We start from the raw sequence: 23,598 nt of genomic DNA, 5'->3' as shown, positions 1-23,598 counted from the left end.
GCAAACAAACAACAACAAAAAACATCCTAGACATATATAGCATACCATATATATATCAAAAAGGTAGTCACTTATTTTCCCATTTTAATGGAAACAAGGAGGATATCCAGTAACATATTTGCTAATTGTACACAATACTAATTTAAAACAAAGAAACATTCTTTGGAAACTGATCAGCGTATGATGACTGTGCCAGATTTAGGTTTGTATGTGGAGCGTCAAAATTGGCTTGGTGAACACTCAAAAGAGATCTCAGATAAGAAAATGACTGAAGTGATGTGACACTGTATGTTTGAAACTACCCTGCTGCCTAGTAATTTCCAGATGTTTTACCATTAAGGTATTAAATACTTCTTTATGTTTGACAAGCTCTGCAAAATACATGAGCAATGAATACTGAGTTGGTCCAGAATTACTCAAGTTGTAAAATGTTCCAAGTGTTTCTGATTTTCCACAGGGAAAGCAAAATATTGTAATTTTGTAAATAACTTTGCAGATTGAATCTTAACATTCTTTAAAAAAAAATTATGTGCTTTACAAATTATTTGTAATGCAGATGCACACAAGTGACAGACCAAGATTCCTCTGCTGCATACTATGTAAGCAATGAGTGTGCAATTACTTTACTAACATAGTGTCTACTGACCAGACCAGAAACACCCTATTGACCAGGTACTGATCTGCTAATTCCTGGCTTCAGCATTCAGACCTCTATATTGCATGCCACAGCTAAAACAGTTGTCTGCTCGGTAAGAAAATAATACCTAAAAAATCTGAGATACTAAACCTTACTCATTACAGTATGCACTTACATATGCTCAAAAAACCACCAATCCCTTTCTGTCTCCCTGCTTTCACCCTGATGTCCAGATCATCACACCCCAATCATTCTCTCATTTCATGACCCTTTATGTATCCAGTGTGAATTTCATATCCATCATTTCCCCTGCAGGTCTTCAAGAAGAAAGGAGTAGCAGATGTTGCATGTAGCCACAAGGGGGAGAAAAAAAAAAAAAGCAAGGGTTTGGAATATGAGGTACTGCTTCTTTGTCAATATAATAACACAATTTGCAGTCAAAATTTTTCCTCTCCTCTTTCCCATTGTTGAGTGAGTGACAGTATTTTACTAGCGTGAAAAGTGCAGCTTATTAAATAAAAGACTGAAGGGAATATTATCTACCTATGGAAAGAATTGGGCAGAGTTAACTGGCCAGAACTGACATGCCTTCTGCCTTCAACTGCATTCTGCTGAAGGATATAGCCCCCAGGTTCAAGGAGTATGCTCATTTCTAAATGTGCATTGAGTTCTCATAAATATTCACTAATGGGAGTCACATACTCAAGGAAAGAACTCTAGAGTAGAAAAAATATTTTCAGTAAACAAGTTGTTGGACGTTTTCGGCCACTTTACTCGAGCAGTCGCTCTTGTTATGGACAGAATGATCCATTTTCTGAATTCTCACATTTTGTATTGTCACATAGATTGCTTATATATATGTGATATTCAATTGGTTACCTAAGTCATGCTTCAGGTTTGCATGACATATGTACAAACACATCCAAATATGCCAGAACCATTCTCCAGTTACGCTAGTCACTTCACCTCTCCACAAACATACATACCTAGACAAGAAATAAAATGAAAGAAAAATATCATTCTAAGGAAAGAAATGGTCTTCATGCAAATACACCTCTAAAGTAAAATTAAATTTGTGCAAATGGTGGAAATCAAGATCATACTAAAACCATGGTTTTATTTGGAAAAAGAAGTATTTTGAATGAGGAGGAAGCCACTTTCAAACAAAATAAAAGCATGAAAGAACTTTGCAGGGGAGATAAAAGGAGAGGAGGAAAGGAATGAGAGGAAAGAGGAGAATGCCCCAAAACTTTTGCTATATTAAGAATGTATATACCTATGTAAGGATTTCCTTCTTTTTAAGAAAGTTTTCATTCATCTAATTAGTAACAAAATATTATAAAGACAACATTTTTTTACTTCTATATCTCCCTTCTATAATTACAAATCCACTAGTCTTTCTGACTTGAGAACGACAAATGTTGCAGTGATGAGAAAGAATCCTTCGTACTTTATTATTTTCATTCCAGTACATTATACTAAATTAAAGCTATTTGCTTTTCATAAAAACTGAACAGCATAAAGCAGGAATATTAGTTGATGCTTGAATTCATTTAATTTATCTTTTTTCTAATTAAGTGACTTCTATTTAGCATATTGCCCTGCTTCCCAGTGATCTTAGTGTTTGTTGTAGGAATCACTATCACCTACAAGTCTGCTACCTAGTTGCTGTCACCTTTGTGTTTGCCTCTAACAATACTGCTACCTCTGCAAGTCTCTTATGCTTAGCGGTACTAGCTACAAATTTTAAAGGAAGGATGACTTTGTGGAAGGGGCAGCAAACATAAGTCTTATTTTTAAACTGTAGGGAAAATAAGACAACATAAAAAGCATTTGGGCTCAACATTAGCTGTCTTCAGTGGCAGGCTTTACCTACCTTGTAACCCATTATCTTGTGGGCTACTGCCCTCTGTAGAGCTTAGCGGCTGGTCTACATGGCATATTTGAGAACTGAGAGTGTGAATCGTTCTTGGCTTTTTCATGGATGATGCATAAAAAAAGAGCTGAATTGTTTCTTCGGCTAGCCACACACAAACTATCTGGAGCTCATGAAATGAAAAGACCATTCTTCCAGAAGCATACATATATCATACCTCACTCTCCAGCAAGAAAACATTCATAAAAATTCATTGTCTAGCCCTAGTATAATAAGCACTTTGTGTTTTGCTAATAACCTTTTCCACCATAAATTTTGTAGAGACAACTTCTGTATCAGTAATGAGGCTTGTTTTACTTATTGTCCTTTGCTGCAACCTTTTATACTGTAAACCAGATTTATGTCACTGGTCTATCCCACACCAACAGCTACATTTCATGGTGTAAAATACCAAAAAAAAAGTTTGGTATTAGTCTTCAGCATATTGAGGAAAATATAGCTGTCGGGAACTGCAAAGCTACTTCAAGCAACCCAAAACATATTTCACTGTTGAGTCAGTTTAAAATAAATGGAGAAATATTCCTGATCACCATTAAAAAGAAACTGTTGAAATATTTCTTGCTTCTGACAGATTACAAATTCTTTGGATAATACACAAGATTGAGACACCTATTGGGAGGGCTTCCACAGGACTTAGGGATTAGTTCATTCATCGTTATTCATGGTAGCAGGCACAAGCTCCAAACACAAAGCAAGAGTCATTTTTCCTCCCTTCTTTACATGTACAAGGGGGATAGGGCAAAATGGTACCCACTACTGGGATTCTACTTTAACAGCTAGCAATTGCATTATAGAGAAATCTGCTTAATCAGCAGGCAACTGCACTATAAAGATTCAGACTTATTACAGTGTTTTCTGCATCTTTATTCCAGAGGTATCAGAGCAGCTCTAATATCAATCTTTAACTTCCCACTCACCATGACAGGTTTCCATTCCCAAAATACTCTGTGGCCTCCAGGAAGGATGTAATATAGAAGGCTGGAGGGAGTGAGTCAACCTCATGTTATGTAAAACCTGTGGGAGAAACAATAAAGCACAAAGTAGATGTAATTAGTGATTATATTAAGCACCATTTTCCTACCTTTATTTCTTTAGCCAAAACACCTCCTGCAGGGAGAATTAAGAACAAATACCTGGAGTTAGGTTTGGAAACTTAACAGTAAGGCCAACAGCAAATGACATATATCTTACAGCCCCACATCCATCACATTTGTAGAAAACGATAACCAAATCATCTATTTACTGATAAATCACACACAAACATGAGTAGGCCTCTGGCAGCCAGAAACCCACTGCTAGGTTTTGCAGACATTCCAAAGTGAGCTTCTGGTCCCCTTAAGAACTAACTTTTGTTCCAGCTGCTTTCTTAAGATCAGGTCCTCTGCAGACATAAATCATTCTAAGCTCCAGTGAATTTCTTGTAAATGCACCTTGATTTACATTAACAGAAAAACCATCCCTCTTTGGCTCCTTGCAATTCCAAGTGTTTGTTTTCTTTTTATCAAGCAGTTGTACAGCTGAACGCTAAACAGATGAGAGGTGATTCATTACCAATCAACCACTTCCAGAGCAAGCAGTATGAGCATCAAACCCTTATCTTGCCTTCTTTTTCAGGTACTACGCAGCCTCCACTACCCACAGACACTGAGATACTGTATAGAATATTTCAGCTGTAGCCCACCTTTTTTTTTCATATACTCAAGATATTTTGGAGAATCACAATCAACCCTTAGTGTTCTGATGGAAACGAAGTTGTTATTTTTCTATGTAATTATTTCATCATATTTATTACTTAAACCATCCCTGAGAACAAAAGCTATACAGCAAAGGCAAGGCTTCATTTCACCAGGCACTCTCTTGACAGTCTGAGGGAAATTATTTAGGGGGAAAAAAAAAGAAAAAAGAAAAAAAAAGCTAAAAAATTCTTTTCTTATAACATCACTGCTCTGACAACCACAAAGGCTTCCTGACAATCTTGATAGCTCAATTTATGATGTTACATTATCCTGCAACTGTGAAGAATGCTATTTCTACTAACCTAGCTTACATCTAAATAGAGCTGTAAAGCAAACTCTCTTTCCAACTGTGTGACCTTCTGGACAGTGAACAAAAAAGAAATCAGAAGATACTGGAAATGACTGGAAAAATGGAAATAGTGTCCTACTTCTTTCCCCACCTGGAGGCCAATGTGTCTAAGGGAATCATACACTGCAAAGTCCTGGTGGAGAAACAGAAATCTATCACGAAAATGTGAGCAAACACAATGAATAAGATGATGAAGAAAGCTATTTCAACAGCTCATATTCTTTTTTTATGACATCAAATAGCATAGCTCTTGGACGTGAGTGACAGACTGTGGTTTTCTGGGTTTTTAAGACAAAAAATAAGGCAGTTGATTCTTTATCTAAACAAAGCAAGAGAATCTGAGCCTATCTGCCCCAGCTTGCCAGATGTTTGTATTATCAGATTTGTTCTATCATTTTCCAGATACATTTTGTTCTCCATCAAATCACAAAATCATGTGTAGCAAATTTAGAAAGAACTTCAAGATTTTCCCAGTGCCCATAGTAATATAAAATGTCTCCCAACCACTCAGAAACAATAATTACTGTAGGATGAAGATCCATACCCTTCTCTAGGAACAATACAGTAATATTTTACTCGTTAAGGACCATTCGTGTATAAAATATTTACAGTGGATCAACTGTTGTTACCACTTTACAAGAGGACAAATTGAGGTAAAGTGACTGTCGTAGTAGAAGGGAACTGGAGCCAAATATGCTGTACTCCTGCTAGACTGTCAACAAATACATGCTAGGAGAGAAAACATTTTCTTATCTGTGGAAAGGCATAGGGAATTTCTGTTAGGAAAAATGTTGGATAAATAAAGCAAGTGAAGATTGAGAACTTAGATAACTTTAAAGACTTTAAAGCTGTTTTGTTGTTGCTGTTCATTATGTCCTGAAACTGATTTGAGTCAATGAGTTAGCTTTTTTTGAGCCTGACTTCTTAAAGAAACAGTTTGTCTGATTGTGCTGCCTGTCTATTCTTGCTAGCTAATTTAAACCAAATACAGAAAATGCGTGGAATTTTCAAAGGTAATTATATTACAACAGGTCTTAAGAAATGTTACTAGATAGGACTAGATTGGAATCACATTAGAGCCATCACTCATACACTGCCAGATATGGCAACAGCAAGAATCACAGAATCATAAAGGTTGGAAAAGGCCTCCAAGATCATCTAGTCCAACTGTTCAGTTACCACCAATATCTCCCACTAAACCACATCCCTCAGTACCACATCTACATGGATCTTGAACACAGGAAGCACAAGAAAACACCAGAAATACAAAACAAGAGTCATACAAGATAAAAGAAAAACATTATAAGATCTATTTTACTGAGTTCATTACTTGCCAATTTCCTGTTTCTTACCATGTGTGAGAATTTGTATTTCTGTTTATGGGCAGTTAGAACAGTGACAGCCTGTCTAAATGTGCAGCAGATTCTCAATTCACAACTGATTTTTTGAAGCATGCTGAAATCCATGTAGGCATGTAGCAGTAAAAAACAATGGTTATTAGCTAGATTTTTTATCCGTTATTTCATATCTAATTACTCAAATGAAAATAATTAATAGGTCAGATTATCAAAGAAAGATAATTTTAAAGCTTTTACTATTAATTACAAGACAACTTCCTACCAAAATTTCACAAGTTTTATTCTGAATTGCTATCAAAGGAGTAAACTATTTCTACTATGTTCATCCATAAGAACAGATGCAAGTCAGTTTGGCAGAAAATGTCTCCAACAATATTTACTTCGGTTGTTGTGTAATAACTTCATTGTTATTTTCAAATCACGTTGCCTTTTTCAGACTGTAGAATTTTTGTCTCTGAAACACTTCTTTTCCTACCTATGATCTAAATCACGAGTGTCCCACATTTTGGCTTTTCTGGTCCACACTGAGTGAAGAGGAATTCTCTTGGGCCACATTTAAAATATATAACATATTCAATGCATATAAGTAACAATAGTTATTTAATATTTTTATTAAAACATAAAAAAAGAGCAACAAAAACATAAAATGAGTGGGATATTTGGCCTTGTTTTTGTGAAACTAATGCATCATTATGGTTTAATAGAAGTGGCTGCAATTCTTAGTGAGTTCTCAAGGCGTTTGTCAGAGATTTTTGATGTAATCTTATTTTTCCTGTACTTCATCCTTGAAAACAGTTGTTTATAAATGTGTGTATTCCCAAAAAAAGTGCTGACACGAATAAAGCACAATTGTGGAGCAAGGGATATTTTCCTCTGGTAAGATGGGTCTTATAAATGTCTGGCAAAGAAATATGACCACTTTTTAACTTGAGTTGAATGCTTGTTTGCAACTCTATACATGGCATTTGAAAATTCACAGATAATATATTTATGTCAACTAAAAATTTTATACTTTTTGTGAGTTCTTTGGGATGTTGAAATTAAAAAAAAATTGTCAGTACCACACAAGTATTCTGGATATTTCTTCCACAGTGAAGATGTTAACTTATTATTTTATGAAATAACCCAAGTTCATCAATGAAAGAAGAAAACTTGCATGTCTACTTAGAAACAAAAAACCCATCTTCATGCACACACATAGGTAGACTGAAATACAATTATCAGTAATCAGTGCATTTTACACGCCAAAAGATACAGGTACACGTAGTGTGTGATACACATGGGTTTCAATTTGACTGAGCTTGAGTGAGGGGTGCAAGAGGCAGAATCAGCACTGCAAGCACTGCACTGTGCCCTCCTCTCCACAGCATTCTGTTGTTGACTGTGCAGTCCACACTGAAGCTACATGCAATCAACTCATGAAAAATATTGCTAAAAGTAACATAATAACATTAAAGTGTACAATCTTGTGAGCTCACATTACTAGCTGTCCAGGGCTGCATGTGACCTGTGGGATGCAGAATGGACACAGTTGATCTAAATCCTAGTCTATGTGCACCCTGAATGGCTGAGCATATTATAAAGGACAGTAACGTATATACAAATCTGCTGCTGTATCCATGAACATTATGTGATAGTGTTGGTATATGATTTTTTTAAATCATTGGGAAAGAATGATGATCCTTGACTTATCTATCATTTCTGTGGCAAGACAAAAATTCAAGTCTCCTATGCAGCTTTACAAATTTCACTGTAAATACAGATGTTTCTGGAACACCAGTGTCACTGAATGTAGGTTACTGGCCCACTAACTTCACAGAGGTATAGCTTCACATCTCACTGTTTGTATTGCTAGTGTCTTCTCAATGCCCTCTTTACATCAGTTGTGTTCCTATTAACAGATCTAATAACACAGTAAACAGTGGGATACAGATGCAGTGGTATGTACACAGACTGAGAGGGAAAATGTGCTTTGCAGAAAGTAAGTTTTGCTACTACTTGATCCTAGACTTAAGTCACACACGTCACAGACATTTTCTTTGTCTGGAATCTAGTCTTCTAGAGGAAGTACCAGAAATCTAGTTGTTAACTGACATTTAAAGCTACGTTACAAAAATAGCTAGAAAATTCACTACAAGAAATGATTCTCTGTTGACAAGGAAATGAGCTGTATTACATAATGGAGTAGATTTTGCTTGCACTTAAGATTAACACTACTGTTGCTGAGATGAAAATATGGCCCCGAGGGCCATTTCTACCTCTTTTCTTCATGATCCATTTCCTTGCAACAGAGCTTTTAGGTTGTGAATACAGTGTTATCTGAAAGAAAAGCTGAGATAATGAAGAAGGTTCCTATTCAAACATAAGGGTCTTCACTGAAAAAAGACAAGGAGAAATTACTGTCAAGTTATTTGCTTTATAATGTGCTCCATTGTCTCAGATATAAAGACTCCACTTTTCCGCACTCTGGCATCTATAATTCAGCCATTATTGTATTGTACTTGTGGAAATGGCAGTTTAAGTATCTAAATTTGTTTTGTTGTTGTTGCTTAATCAAGGGGAAACACATTTTCTGTCTTTTCATCAGTTTCTTATTCTTTTTATCCCAAATTATACAATTTCACTGTAACCTTACATTTTTTTCACTCCCTGCAAATTACTTTACCCCCTTTCTACCTACACGAGCAGGGTGATCTTGTCCTGCCATCTAGTGAATCAAGGGCAGAACAACACTCTTCTGACCAAGCAGCTAGAGACATCTGAAAATTTCGGGTTCCTTTAAAAGTATTGGCTCTTATACGTCTGTTCTTTTATAAAAACTATAAATAAAAGGTTCCACCACGTTGTAGATTAATGTGTTTTCTCCCTAAACAGCTAAACCTATTATTGTAATTTACTGTTTGATTAACAAGAAGTTTAACAGTTCATCATGTGACAGGTAGTAATTATTATCCACCAATGTATTATAGCAAATGGTTTGATGCAGGCACAAGTGTCTCCGTTCAATAGATACATTCCTGTGATGGGTACTTGTGGCTAAAGGTTCTGTTGTGCCAAGTTAATTAAACTACTGATATAGCATTTTGATATTTACCATCCTACATTTATGTTAACAACAAAAGCTTTTTCTGCTTGCAAGAATATATCAGAAAAGCAAAAGCATCTCCTGCAACCAACTGAGCTTCCCTTTGATTAGTACTGCAAACTTTGGTCTCATAGAGAATAGCTGGCTTTTGTTGCTGTTAGATTCTAATGTTTAAGATGTTTGTACAATAAATACAACTTACTATTAAATATTTCTTCATACACTTACAGTCTGATCCAAAGCCCACTGCAGTCAGCCAATGAAAAGACTTGCAATGGCTTTTAACTGGCTTTAGTCCAGGGCTTTCTTCTCTAAAGAATAGTTAATTGAAAATTAAGACATAAGCAAAAAAGAATTGTGTGGGAGAAAGCAGGCAGCAGATATTACCCAAAGAAGTGTTGCTCAGGCGTGTGTAAGGATTAGATTAGAATTAAAACCCTATGAATAAGACCATCACTCATAGACAGCACAGTCAACATGCAGCTTAAAGCAAATTCTAACACAGTGAAACAGGTAAAGATTTTGTTAAAATTGCAGAAATCTTCTTTAAACAAACAAGCCTCAGAAACAAAGGATCCAACAAACTACCACTAAAGAAAAAGAGAAAACCATAGCAAAAATCTCTCTACCTGCTATAGCTGAATCTATTTGCATAGAAGATGCACAGACCCGGCCAATAGGAAGAATTTCCTTTTGCTGTTTTTGTGGGCATTGCAGAAACACACTACACAACGTCTGAATTCACAGAAAACATGAAACCTGGTCACTTCAGTCTTTCACTGCAATCGTTTCTTTGAATGATGAGGGAAATAAACAGTATTTTAAACCAAAAGATTTAGTTATATTAGACTTCTATTGCTACTTTAGCAAAATGTCTTTGGTATCTGCAGTAAGTTTGTGTTCATTGATAAAATTAATTCACTTAAAGGTGTTTTCTGCAATGAAAGATGTTTTAAAAGAAAAATTGTTGTAAATGGCATAAATTGGTTTTTAGATGCATATATATTCATAATATTTCCTCAAGTCTAATAGTTAAGATGAGCACAGATAAAGTATGAAACTATTTAAAATAGTGTTTCTAAGTTAGAAACAGGATAGAGAAATATCCTTAAGCTGAGTCTGCTTGCCACAGTTCAGTACCCAACAAAAACGTAAAACAAATCCAGAAGCAATTGTTCATCTACTATTCAGAAAAGAGCAATGCATTAACACCTCACTTGGAAGCAATTCAGAAAAACAAGTTTAATTTCAAATATAATACACACATAATTGTGCTGTATATAGTAATATAAAATACATGCATAAGCAAAAATAACTGGTTCTGAGGAACTGGAACTATATTTTTTAATCTCTATATATATTTCTGTGCCCTCGCAGCCCAAAAAGCCAACCATAACCTGGGCTGCATCAAAAGAAATGAGACCAGCAGGTCAGGGAGCTGATGCTGTCCCTCAGCTCTGTGCTGCTGAGAACTCACCTGAAGTATTGAGTCCAGACATGGAGTCCTCAATACAGGAGAGACAGGACCTGCTGGAGTGCATCCAGAGGAGGGATACAAAAATGACCAAAGGAATAGAGGACTTCTCCTGTAAGGACAGGCTGAGAGAGCTGGGTTTGTTCAGCCTGGAGAAGAAAAGGCTTTGGGGAGATCTGAGAATGGCCTTTCAATATCTAAAGGGGGACTGTAAGAAGGAAGAGCACAGACTCTTTAGCAGGGTCTACTGTGACAGGACAAGGGGAAACGGTTTCAAACTAAAAGAGGGGGAAGATTTAGACTGGATGTAAGGAAGAAGTTTTTTTAATGATTACAGTGATGAGGCACTGGTAGAGGTTGACCAGAAAGGTGGGGGATGGCCCATCGTTGGAGACCTTCAAGGGCAGGCTGGATCAGGCTCTGAAACACTTGGTTTAGCTGTAGATGTCACTGTTCATGCCAGGGATGGCCCTTATGGATCCCTTTCAACTCAAAAGACTCTATGATATTCACTGGACACATTCATTCATAATGAAATCGAGTCAGATCACATTGCAAATTTTCCTGCAGTTCTGGTTCATTCAAAGCACAAATTTTTCTTAGCCTAATTTCCTAAAGAAACAAGGTTTCTAAGATCACACTCTAGACATGTTTGCCCACCTATCTCTCCAAAAGTAAGTGTTGAACTTACTGGCCAGTTTAACATCACATAGAAAGATAGGAATCCAAATAACATTAATTTCCTAAAACTACATTAAAAAAAAAAAAGCTGGAATGAGAAGAAAGAAGACTACTGCTCTAGGGAGAAAAAGCCTGTAAGAGTGCCATTAATTCCTTCAAGCTTTTGAAGCTCAAAGGAAACTTTATTTTTTCTGAATTCACTAAGAAAAATCCCTCGCACTTCTACTGGACAGGGGAAACCACCAAATAAGTAAAGAAAGGCATATTGACAGGAAAAATAAATCTGTAAATACCTTTCACCAAACTGAAAAAAAATTTTGGGTATATGCAAATTTCTGACCAAATTTTCTAAACAGGGATTCAATAAATGTGGAAAGTCTATGCTTTGCTTGAATTCCGTCAGGATGTATTCATTTTACTACTCTCTGTTCACTTTCAGCAGATGTTGTCCATTTACTTTCAGCAGATGTCCCTCCATGGTTTCAGTGGTGCCCTCCAAAAAAAAAAAAAAAAAAAAATGTTCACACCTCTTAGCTATATAAAATTTCTGATTGTACTATATCAGAAATAGGAATTTATGCTTAAGTATTAGGATTCATTCCTAAATTCTGGTCAGTGTCCAATCTACTAAATTCTCAGCCTGGAAGTGGGGAAAAAAATGAAAGAGGGAGAGACGTAAACTGGAAAGATGGTGAGAGAGAAATAATGTTTATCTTCAAAAATTACATAATGTAAGGTCAGCACCATGGCAAGTTAAAATTTACTATAGTTATGCAATACTTCTAAAAATCACAATAAATTTTTTCATTCAGTATGCTAATCCGAAAGTCAATAGGGCTCTGGTACACATTATGTATTATCTGTTGCATACATTATATTCTCATTGCCTTTTGCTTCTTTATATTGAATTGTTCCAGGTAACTTGGAAAATATTGAGAAGTTTTATAACTAGGACCAGAATATCCAGATTACTGAGTTTTTTTTCTACCACCATCATCATTATGAGCAACAGGAAAACAACTCTTCAAAAATCCCAGATTCATAGAAAATTATAATGGCTTAGATTGGAAGGGACCTTAAAGATCATTAAGTTCCAATTCCCCTGTTGTGGGCAGGGCTGTCAATTGCTAGACCAGGCTGCCCAGGGCCCCCATCCAACCTGGCCTTGAATGCCTCCAGAGATGGGGCACCCACAACATATCTGGGCAACCTGTTCCAGCGCCTCATCACCTTCAGAGTAAAAAAATTTCTTCCTAACATCTAATCTAAATCTACTCTTTTAGCTTGAAGCCAATCTACCTTGTCCTATCACTATCAGTCCATGTAAAAAGACAGGTCTCCCCCTGCTTGTAAGCTCCCTTCAAATACTGGAAGGCTGCACTGAGGTCTCCTTGGAACCTTCTCTTCTCCAAGCTAAACAAGCCCAACTGCCTCAACCTTCCTCCATAGGAGAGATGCTCCTGTACTTTGATAATCTTTATGGCCCTCCTCTGGACCTGCTCCAACTGCTGCACATCCTACTATACTGGAGGCCCCACACCTGGACGCAGTACTCCAGATGAGGCCTTACAAGAGCAGAAAAAAGGAGGACAATCCCCTCCTTCTCCCTGCTGGTCACCTTTCTTTTGATGCAGCCCAGCATACTGGTGGCCTTCTGGGCTGCAAGACTACACTGATGGGTCATGTTCAGTTTTTCATCCATCAGGACTGCCAACCTCTTCACCACAGGGCTGCTCTCAATGAGTTGTTCTCCCTGTCTGTGATCATATCTGGGATTGCCTCGACCCCTTGCACCTAACCTTGTTAAACTTGATTATGTTCTTGTGCTTGTAGATGCCCACACTTCTTATTCTTTTTTTTTCCCTTAGTCAAAAGAAAAGCTTAAGAAAATCCCTTTGGCTTTACAATAAAACCAAGGAAAGCACAGCAGAATTCAAACTGTGGGAAGTAGACTTTGGTGTACTCAGTGATTGAATCACCAGCAGAGACTTCTTCTACAATACAATTTACACAGTGTCAGCTGACCCAGAAATGAATTATACAGATGACTTGCTGAACCATGTACATATTCAAATGCATTTTGAAAAATATTTGAGCTTGCAACTGGTGCTCCAGAACAACTCCTCCTGAAGCGATGGTCACAAGTTCAAAGAAACTCAAGTAGCAATTCAATCAGCAATCTGCAACAACAATGAAGAGAGAGAGCCCTGCATAGAGAGGTTTCTTCATGCAAGGAAATTGATAGCATTTAGGATAAACTAGTGTAAAAGCTGGCAACTTTTCTAATAATATACTAAATATTTTGGCTTTAGGGAAACAATCAAAACCTGAGCCTCAAAAGAAAACAGAGTGGTGCAAGTTCTGCCTTAGTGTATTATTTCAGAAGCCAACATAAATAATTTTAGTGGTGCTTTTGAAGAAAGGAGTAGTTTGAAAGTTATAAAATCCACAACATTCCTCATGTTTGCTGTGCAGCAACATGTATCTGAAGGGTATGTTGCTTCCTAAACAGCTCTTTTTAAATAAAAAGAGACAGACGTTAGCCCCTTCTTAATCTCATCAGTTGCAAGTCAGTATCCACACTGAACATTCTCCACTGATTATATCTTCAGTTTTGTTTTGTTTAAAACCCTTACATTACCACATTAACCATAGCTTTGGACAGCTTCTTGGCCCAGGCTCTGAGACTTGCAAGGTCAGGACAAAGCAGTAAAGCTCTTTATGATTTCATGACAGACCACAAAAAACACTGCATAGCTACCCACTGGTTCTGTTTACACATTCTTTTAAAAATGCATAACAGCTACAGTCTGCTCTGCTGGCTGTATTGCTAGAAGGTGTGGCTGGCATCCCCCTGCAGAGACAGCAAACCCAATGCAGTTCTCTAAAGAGCTCCTTCTCATACTAGCAGATAGGATTGGCAGGACTGGAAAGCCAACAGCACAATACAGGATTGCAAATGTACATGATTTGAGAATACACATTCTAATAGTATTTAATTAAAAAAAATAGCCTAGATCCTCTGAGTGATCACTAACTTCAAGAAGGCCAGGCTTTCATGAACAGCTTTATTTTTCTTCAACAATTCAAAAAGATACACTATAGGAAACAAGTCAATACCACAGAAGATTTAACAGCAGCAGATTTTACAAAATAAAGCATAACAATGCATCGTATGCCCTTCCTTGCCTGAAAACATGTCACTAGGTTTGCTTACAAGAGTGATTATGCTCTTCAGGTTAGGACAAGACTGCTCACAGCACATGGCAAATGGCAGCAGAAACAGATCCTTTTTCTCTTAAAAAGAATGTTAATGGGTGCAATTTTTTTTCTGAAGGGAGGAATTCAAGGAGACATCTTTGCTTTATATGAACTTCTGTGTCAGACATCATTTTGTCAGACTGCCCCTCAGCTGCCATCTGTCGCACAGCAACAAAATGAAATGGAGTATTGGTGGGAAGGTTCAACCTCTACTGCCATAACAGCAACATTCACTTCTGATGCCATGAGACAACATAATAAAATAGGAGGCATTACTTCTAGAGCAGCCTTTGTAGTTCAAAATCACTTTCTGAAGGCTTGCCTCCACCTGAAAGGACTCTGTACTCAGACAACCCAAAACACAGCACTGGATTGATAACTAGGAAACCACCAAGAAACAAACTATGCATGCTGTAATACTAAACGATCTATCACTTACTATGAAAAATGTATTTGATAATTCATAGATACACATGAAAATTCATTTATCACCACACAAGGTTCCGTCTGTAGCACCATAACAATTAGAAAAAGCAAAGCTAACCAAAAGTTGAAAAATATAATTTCTTAGATAAGTTTTGATGCTTTAAACATTAGCAAGATTTAACTGTAACAGAATGCCATTGTACAACACATCCATGAAACACACAGTATTGCTCATCTCCAGAAAAATAAACCTGCTTTCAAACAATCATTTTCTTTTTCACATGTATCAGTCATGCAGTTGCTACACATACGTATACAAAGAAAATATGACAGTAATAACAAGCCTTGAAAGATCAAACAGTTATGTATTTCATGGTAACATCCAGCCCAGATAAGCTTTTGATGGAACAAACAGCCTAGGGCCTGTAAAAAAGACACAAGCAAAATCATGATTGTCCCCCCAATTGTAGCTTGACATTACACTTATTAGCTGAAAGTCAGAACTTGAAAGTCTGTAAGAGAAGCACCTTACCATGACCCTCAGTCAGATTCACTGAAACTTTTGAAAATCTAACTGGCTGTTTAGCTTCAAGTGAATTTCAAGATTCCTCTTTGATAAACAGTACAAATGAGTCAGGGTAAAATATCATCGTTCACTAATGAGAAGTAGCTAGTTTGCAATCCTTTCAGTAGCATTAAGATCCTTGGCATTTTTCTCTTTTTTTTTTTTTTAATAATATACACACACACACACACAAAAAAAAAAAAATTAGCTATTTCAGTCTTTATGTGAAGGGCATAAAAACTAAAGAGACAGGTTGACCAAAATCTTTCAGTAGCCCTTAAGAAAACCAGATCAGTAACACTAAGGAACAGCTTGTATTACACTGAGGTATGGAAGGAAAACACACACAACTTTCCACACGTTAGCAAATACTCTGTAAGAAATCATTCTTTCCTTCCTTCCGCAATTTTCCCAGCAGACAACCAAATCTATTTTAGAAATTACTCTGCTCTGGTGTATCAGCAGGCACACCTTTCAGATGGCTTCCATTCCTCCTCTTTTTAATGACTCATTAGCAAAATGCATTCCTAAACATCAGGTTGTCCCTATGGCCAGTAAGCCAAAATGTAAATGTTAAGGTCGGTCATATTTACATGTCACCACTTATGCTAATTGCAATCCCAGCATAGTACTCTTTAAGAAAAGTTATCAATCATCTTGAATACGATTAAGCAATAAAATGAGAAAACAGCTCACAAGGTGATCTCCCCTACTTCTCAGTCAATTAATGTTGTATTGTACTCCATCTGTTTGGAGAAATGTTTCATATTGAGTATCTCTTCCCTCCCCTTAATGCACAAAGAAGTAAACATGAATTGCACCATTTTATCATTATTCTTGATAGCACAGACACGCACCTCCAGCAAGTTGCAGCTCCCCGAGTGTATGCTTTCCCAGATGTAGTCCAGATGCCTCCCAAATGCATATGGCAGGAAATTCTTTGCAATCTTTTCTGTTTCCCGTATATTATTGGTTTATAATTGCTGCTATCCATCATAATTTTTTTTAGCTACTGACTACTGCCCTGCTTTGCAGGTGTGTAGATGAAACACAGGCCTAGCAAATGAGTTGGTTTTACATCTATCTTGGTGGGGAGAAGTACAGCTAGTCTTTAATGTCAGCTTAAAGGAAGCTTTATTGGCAAAATCAAACATAACAAAGGTGACCATAGTATTGCAGAGTTCTGAAGAGAAATACATCCTAACAGAGAATTAAGCTGTTTTCATTATAATTAAATTTATTTAACTGCTGTCTGGCTGGAACTGTGCTAACCCAAAGCTCAAGCACAGTGCTTGATAGAATTACAGCACAGCATAATCCTACTCCACTCCAGGGATAAACTTGCTGGTTCTAAGAGTTCTAAGTATCTGTAGTGTAATGTGAAGATTTCATTTTTGCTCCCAACAGCAGTCTATCTCTGCCAACATGATGTTGTGTTCTGATTAATTATCCAACCTCTGGAGCTGACTTAAGGATTCATAGCAAATGCAGGATAATTGTATCTAATTTGCATAGAGTCCATTTCCTTTTCAGTGATTCTTTTGACTGAGGTTTCTAACATTTGTTTAGTTCTGTGAGACACAGTACAGACACAATGTGAAAGTTAAAACACGAGATCAGCCTTGAGTCACTGGTTTCCTTAGGTTATTTTCTGACCTATAAAGTTTCTCAGTTCTTCAGTTTTGCCCTGAAATAACACATCAGAGTATTTCTTGTGCTTAGGACATGATAAGATTTTCTCAGATAGTTACACTGTGGTCCTTTCTGGAACATTTCACTAGGCACACCATCAGCCATTAAAACTTGCAATTGTGGATGGAATAGCAGCTTAACCAGTTTTAAGTGATCAGAATAGGAAGGTAATAGTTTCATCGAGAGATTCAAAAGTTCTCCGTAACTAATACTGCTAAGCATAAAAGGCCAGCCCCAATAAAAGACTAAGAGGAAAATATATAGAAAAGAATTAATAAGAACAAAAAGCTCCATCTCTGACATTTTATTTTATATTAAATCCTAACCTAGGTCTGACAGACAGTACTAGCTTCCTCTTTTTGAGGGGGGAAAAAAAAAAAATGGATATAAAAGGTTTGGAGCGTTTGAGTTCATGCTGTTTTCCCCAGTCACTTAAATCTAAAGTTCAGCAACATACTGACTTGCAGTTTTGCCCATGTACTCTTTAAGAATCATTCTCAGTCAACAGACTGGGTAAAAACTGAGAGGACACCAGACTCTTATTAACCTTGCCAGCATCTTCAATCTTTCATGACCACAGAGGTTAGCATGCATAGTGAAGATGTACAGAAAAGTAGTCAGAGAACTTCTGACATCTTTTTTCTCCCCCATCAGACGAGCAAGGACAACCTCTCAGTATAGATTTTTCCTAATCTACTTCAGTTTTTTCCAGGCATTTTTCAGAAGTCAGAGAAGGTCTCCCAATTTTTTTTTATTTTTATTTTTTAAGTTGAAAAGAAGACAGTTTATTGAAATAAAAAGTCTATACATACTTCTTAGAAGTGACCCTAGTAATAAGATCTGTATCAAAAGAAATATCTAATTTCTAAACTCTACTATACTTCCACAACACGCATCTCTCTGGAGCACAATTTGTTCACCATTCTTAATCAGAACCAAGATCATACATCTGTTGATCACAAGCTTCAGTTCCTAGATAAAATGATCAACACCTACTTAACATCCAGATAGTGAGAAAACTGTAATGAAAAAGTGTTTTTATGTGCCTTTTTTATTTTTTAAATGACCGATATCCTTTTGAATGCAGTCAAAACAGGAAAATTAAAATAGACTGAAATATCATATCATCTCACAGAAAAACAAGCTCAGAAAGCTTCAATGAGTCTTTAACAGAGACATAACAGAGACATTCAATAGCACAGCCTCTCTCCCCTACGTGTGCCTATATGGATGCGTGTACTGGTGCACAAACAAAGAAGAGATAGACCTGTTCCAGAAAGCCCTTACCAGAAAATGCAGATAATAAGTTCACACAAAAAAGGATGAAGAGAATTTTTAGGAATGTATTTCAGAAACCATTCTTTCAGAAGAGAACTCTCATAGTAGAGCTTGAGTTTATTGCTTCTTTTATATTCATCCCTAAAGTCTGCTTTAGAAATATAACAACCTTTACAGGTCTACTACCTACTGGGAAAATATATGCAGGAAATAGGCCTTTATGAACAATCATTATCATATGTTCATTTTCTTAATGATATTGATTAGATTCAACAATCAGGTAGTACGGCTATGGATCTACAAAAAGATCATTTACTCTGGTGTACAATCAATAGGTGTACAATCAATAGGTACACAGAGGTTAGGTTTAGTAAGATTATCACAATGGAAAGATAATCAAAATAAATGGAAATGCCCACCAGAGTCATAAGGTCGCAGTAAACACCACAAGGAGCAGTCTCCAGAAAGAGATTCTTCCTCAGTGTCAGTCAGTCCTTAAATGGGATCTAGGAAAAGTGCAGCCAGGCTCCACCCCTTCCAGTATTACAGGTGAACTGCCTTCACCTGTGCTCCCATGACTGACTCATTGTTTGCCTCAGGTGGTCAATCAGAGGTTCAGGCCGTTATCAACAGTTCCCATACACTCTGGCAAAATACAACTTTCATAAATTATAAAGAGAAATAAGCATACATGGATTGCAAATCTTAATGTATTGTGGATGCATTGTGTTATAATTAATTTCTCCCATCCTGATCTAATGATAATCATCTGAAGATGAATAACATTCTTCTTTTTGGGGATCAAATAGAAAAATTGGGTTATATCTTGTACCAATCATACAGATAATGAAACCAGAAAGCAGACACTCATCAGCATACAGCCCTTGTCCTTGCTGGTCTTTACTGTCACACAGGAGAGGCTGCATGATGGCAGTTTAAGACTAAAAGCCTAGCCCTCTTCTCTGCTACAGTGGTGGACTCTGTTACTACAACATCAGTAAGAAATGGCTACAGATTCACATGTACTTACTTTAAGGCAGCACTACCCTCACAAAAAGTAGTCCTACTTGACAGCTGCTTCTTTCTGTCCTTCACTACCCCATTTCTAATCCAAGCAAAAGCAACAAGGAAAAATGAACTGCATAACAATTTTAACTTAGATTAGTTACTGTTAGTAAATTCCAGCTAAGAGCACAGATGAAATAACACCCATAGTGTTCTCCTAGTCAAAATAATAGAATAACTGAGGTTGGAATGGCTCTACTTCCAAGCCCCCTGTTGTGGGCAGGGTTGCCAATTGCTAGATCAGGTTGCCCAGAGTCCCGTCCAACCTGGCCTTGAATGCCTCCAGAGATGCGGCATCCACAACCTCTCCGGGAAACCTGTTCTACTGCCCCATTACCTTCTGAGCAAAAAATTTCTTTTCATCTACTCCTTCTGGCAACCTTTCATTTGATACAGCCCAAGATACCAGGATTCTTCTCTGCCAAACTAGCTCAGACATACTCAAAACATACAAAAAAAGATAAAAAGACAAAAACAGTTATTTAAAAGCATTTCTCATGAGCTAAAACATTCTAGAGAGAAGGATGTAGGTAAGTAACAAGAAAAAAAAAATCCTAGTCTGATTCTCACTGTTCATTACAGCAGTTCAAGTGCCCCGTACGGAATCCAAGTTGTAAGGTTGTACAGAAGAGAATTACCTCCAGCTCCCTGCTCTCAGGATGCTGCATGTCATGATCTGAGGAGCTTATATTGTTTAACTTAAGGTAACTAGTTCTAGTGTCAAAATTTAGAGTTTAAAACCCATAAGATGTTGATTAAACCTCAAAATGTATTTTAGGTGACATTAATGCATAAGCACTCCAAAGAGGTTTAGAGATTTACCATTTATATAGAACAGGCATAACTCAGGCCCAAAGTAAGAGTTCTAAGGAATATGCACACACATAAGTTAACATGCACAAGACAGAAAATATATGGCCTGAAAAGCCATCCTGGTCAGTTCTAGAAGAAAGGACAGTTTCTCTAAAGGATGAGTCAAAGCTCTAGAAGGAGATTGGCCTGTCCTGTCACATTGGTTTCAATTAGAAGCTCCCTTCAAGCCTTTTCATATAAACTGTTCCTGTCTTTTTTCTTTAGTTGTTCCATAACTTTCTCCTGGAAAGGGTTATCTCACTGTAACATTTACCAGCCTAGTTGTGAATACCTTTGTCTTTTGACTGCTTTTATCCCCCTTCTCTCTCTTTCTATTGGAACTATTTACAAGTATCCTAAAGTAAATTGGTCCTGCTGCTTGCTCTCCCAATTTTCAGCTGTCCATTTACACACTCAGTTCAGCTCTCATCATTCATTAAGGCCATCTCCTCATTCTTCTATCTGTTCTCACATTCTCTCTCTCTCTCTCTTCTCACTTGCTGTTTGGTCATCCCTCTTATTTTTTGCAGAACTCTGCTGCTTGTCTCAATCTGTGGGCTCTGCAACTCTGGTTCTCCCAAATAATCAAACACTGTGTCATTGGATACCATCATGTACTCAGAATTACCACAAAACATTTCACAGCTAATCATACCTGCAAACCCAAGTATGTTTTACACATTCAGTGCTCCTAATTCTGATTTCATTCTATCACAGTAAATTAAAGCAGTGCCAAGTAATTTACAAATGTAAAATTAGTGCAAGTAAAAAGAAAAAGAACTCTCTATTTTCTATTAATAACATCAGTATTAAAGGGCTAAAAAGGAAATTGGATAAGCCAAAATCCAAAATGAAAGGTCCTGGAAAATTGGAGGATCATTGTTTTATCTTAGCAGAAGTGTCATAAAGACACGCTCCCTGAGCTCATGTTATTTAATTCCAGAGTCTCACTCTGGGATATGTCTCACTGAGTAGAAAAGGCATGAGAAAAACACATTAAAATTTTGTACAAAATTGAGTATAAATACAATCCACTCCACAGGGACCTCTCTCAAGGTTCACACACAAGCACCTTGGCTAATGGAACTAACAGACAGAAATAGGACTTGCAACAAACAAATGTGAGAATCCATAATAGTAATGGGAGAAAAAAATGAACATGGACAGCTTCAGTTACCTGCAGAGGCCTCGCACTGCTAGCAGTCAAGCAAGGCATGAAAAGGTGAGGCAGATTCTTCCTACATATAAAGCTCAGATAGGAGCTCTTGAAACTGATTTGATGGACAAGGTATCCAAAAGATCTAAAAGACCAGGTGAAGCTTTAATTTGGCCCAAAGGAATAAATGAATGAAATGGGTCAATCTAGCAGTCAGAATAGTCACTGAAATACAGTTATACCAATAAAATTAACCAGGAAAAAAATTATCACTGAAGACATGCAAAGAAAAGACAGGTTTCTGTGTCATCCTCACAGGCAGGATGTCCTTCCTTGGAGGAAGGACAGCAAGAGATGTAGAAGGAGTGCAAGAAAAGCACGGTCAGACAAAGCAGCATGAATGGGACTGAGGACAAATGAAAATCCAGGGAAGAGGAGAATGCAGTGCCTACCCCCATAGGGTAATGACATTCAGAAGGACTGAGATATGAAAAGCACAACACACGTCAGTCCAAGAACAATGACCAAAGGACAACGTGTGACTGAGAACTCATTTAGTTCCAATTTCTTATGTTAGAAAAGAAGAAATTCCTTCAGACTACTAGATTTCTCTTCTTAAAAAAAAAAAAAAGAAAAAAAAAGAAAAGAAAAAAAAAGGAAGCACCACAGAAAATATCATGTGGTCATGGGAAAAAAGAGAGAGATCTAGGGGGAATATTTCTTCATATAACGAATAGGAAAAAAAAAAACCACGCCTCTGTAAAAGGAAAACCGAGCAAGCAAAATCAAAACCACAGACAAACTCAAAGACCTGACAGGATTTGCTCAAGGAGCCAGCCATTATACGAAAAAAAGAAATAGCATGATTTTGCTTCCACAAATAGCTACCACATCTTGGAGAGCTTGAAATGCACTGAAGTGGAACCCAATGGAGGCCAATGAGAGAGGAAGAGAGGGCAACAGAGGTTATTTGAACCTAGGAATAGGAGGCTTAACTGAGAAAGAGACATGTTAAGGAAAAGCTCTGGAGGTAATGGAATACAGATTTAAAGATCATGGCAGCAGTAAAGGGGCAAAAGAGTTCAAAGAGACCTCATTGACTCTGCCATTCATTCTTGACCTCTGAAGTATCAGCAATTTATGATAAAAGTGGTGACACTACCCTTGCCATAGCCTTGTTAATTAACTAATTATCTAAGGCCACAGTCATAATGAGAGCTACACAAACAGTATTCAGAACATATTCTCATTTACTAGATCAAGTTACAGGCAAGGAAAACTATTTTTTGTGGTTTATTTTCTCCTTTTCAGATTACTGTAGAATTATGATGATGTGTTAATGGGTTAAAAGTACCTTTGGCAAGTTGGTACAAGGCTCAGCTTTCAATGATAACCAGCAATTTGAATGAGCCCATAATGATGCTTTACATTCAGTTCTGGGTGGCTGACTGCCTTCACCCTCTCCAGACCATTCATATGGTTCTGATCATGTTGCCTTCTTCAGAGGAGAACTACCAGTATAGTTCCTGAGGAGAGGTAAGAGAGGGGTTAAAGGTATCATTTACATTCCTAGGGAGTAGTTTTCTGGACTGAATGTTTTGGAAGCATGCACTTGCCTAATGCAGTTCAACATCTGAACAACTGAAATGTCTGAGTTTTAATTTAACTGTAACCATTCAGGAAGGAAAACAAAACAAAAACAAACAACCTAAGTATCAGTAGGTAGATCTATTCAGTGTGTGAGTATTTGAAGAAGCAAACCTTAGGCTGGCTAATGAATGTATAGAAATACTAAAAATACTACAAATTGCATCAGTTACCATTAATTTTTTCCTGTGAAATACTAAATTATGTTTTGATTGCCCTATGCAATAATCAGAAATAGAAATTTTGCAAACACAGTGATGGACATAACTAGAGACACAAATAGGCTTCTAAAGATCAAAGGTGGAGTTACTTGCACCCATTCCTCCAGCTGAGCCATTCCCTACCGCACTGCCAGGAGTCACTGCTCCATGAGCACCCTACCACCTCCAATTCATCATAC

General features: G+C 37.1%; 1 long non-coding RNA gene across 1 annotated transcript in view; it reads right to left on the bottom strand.

Annotated features, from left to right (window-relative positions):
• Positions 1-23,598, bottom strand: part of LOC146543615 (uncharacterized) — a 157,560-nt gene that overhangs the window by 119,250 nt on the left and 14,712 nt on the right. The window contains exon 2 of the long non-coding RNA XR_014885594.1: positions 3,491-3,587. This is a non-coding gene — a long non-coding RNA (uncharacterized LOC146543615). The remainder of the gene's footprint in view (positions 1-3,490; positions 3,588-23,598) is intronic.

The sequence above is a fragment of the Meleagris gallopavo genome, chromosome 11, assembly GCF_905368555.1.
Source record: "Meleagris gallopavo chromosome 11, MGAL_WU_HG_1.1, whole genome shotgun sequence".
NCBI lineage: Eukaryota > Metazoa > Chordata > Aves > Galliformes > Phasianidae > Meleagris > Meleagris gallopavo.
Note: the sequence above shows the minus strand (reverse complement) of the source record. Positions and strands in the feature narration are given on the sequence as shown.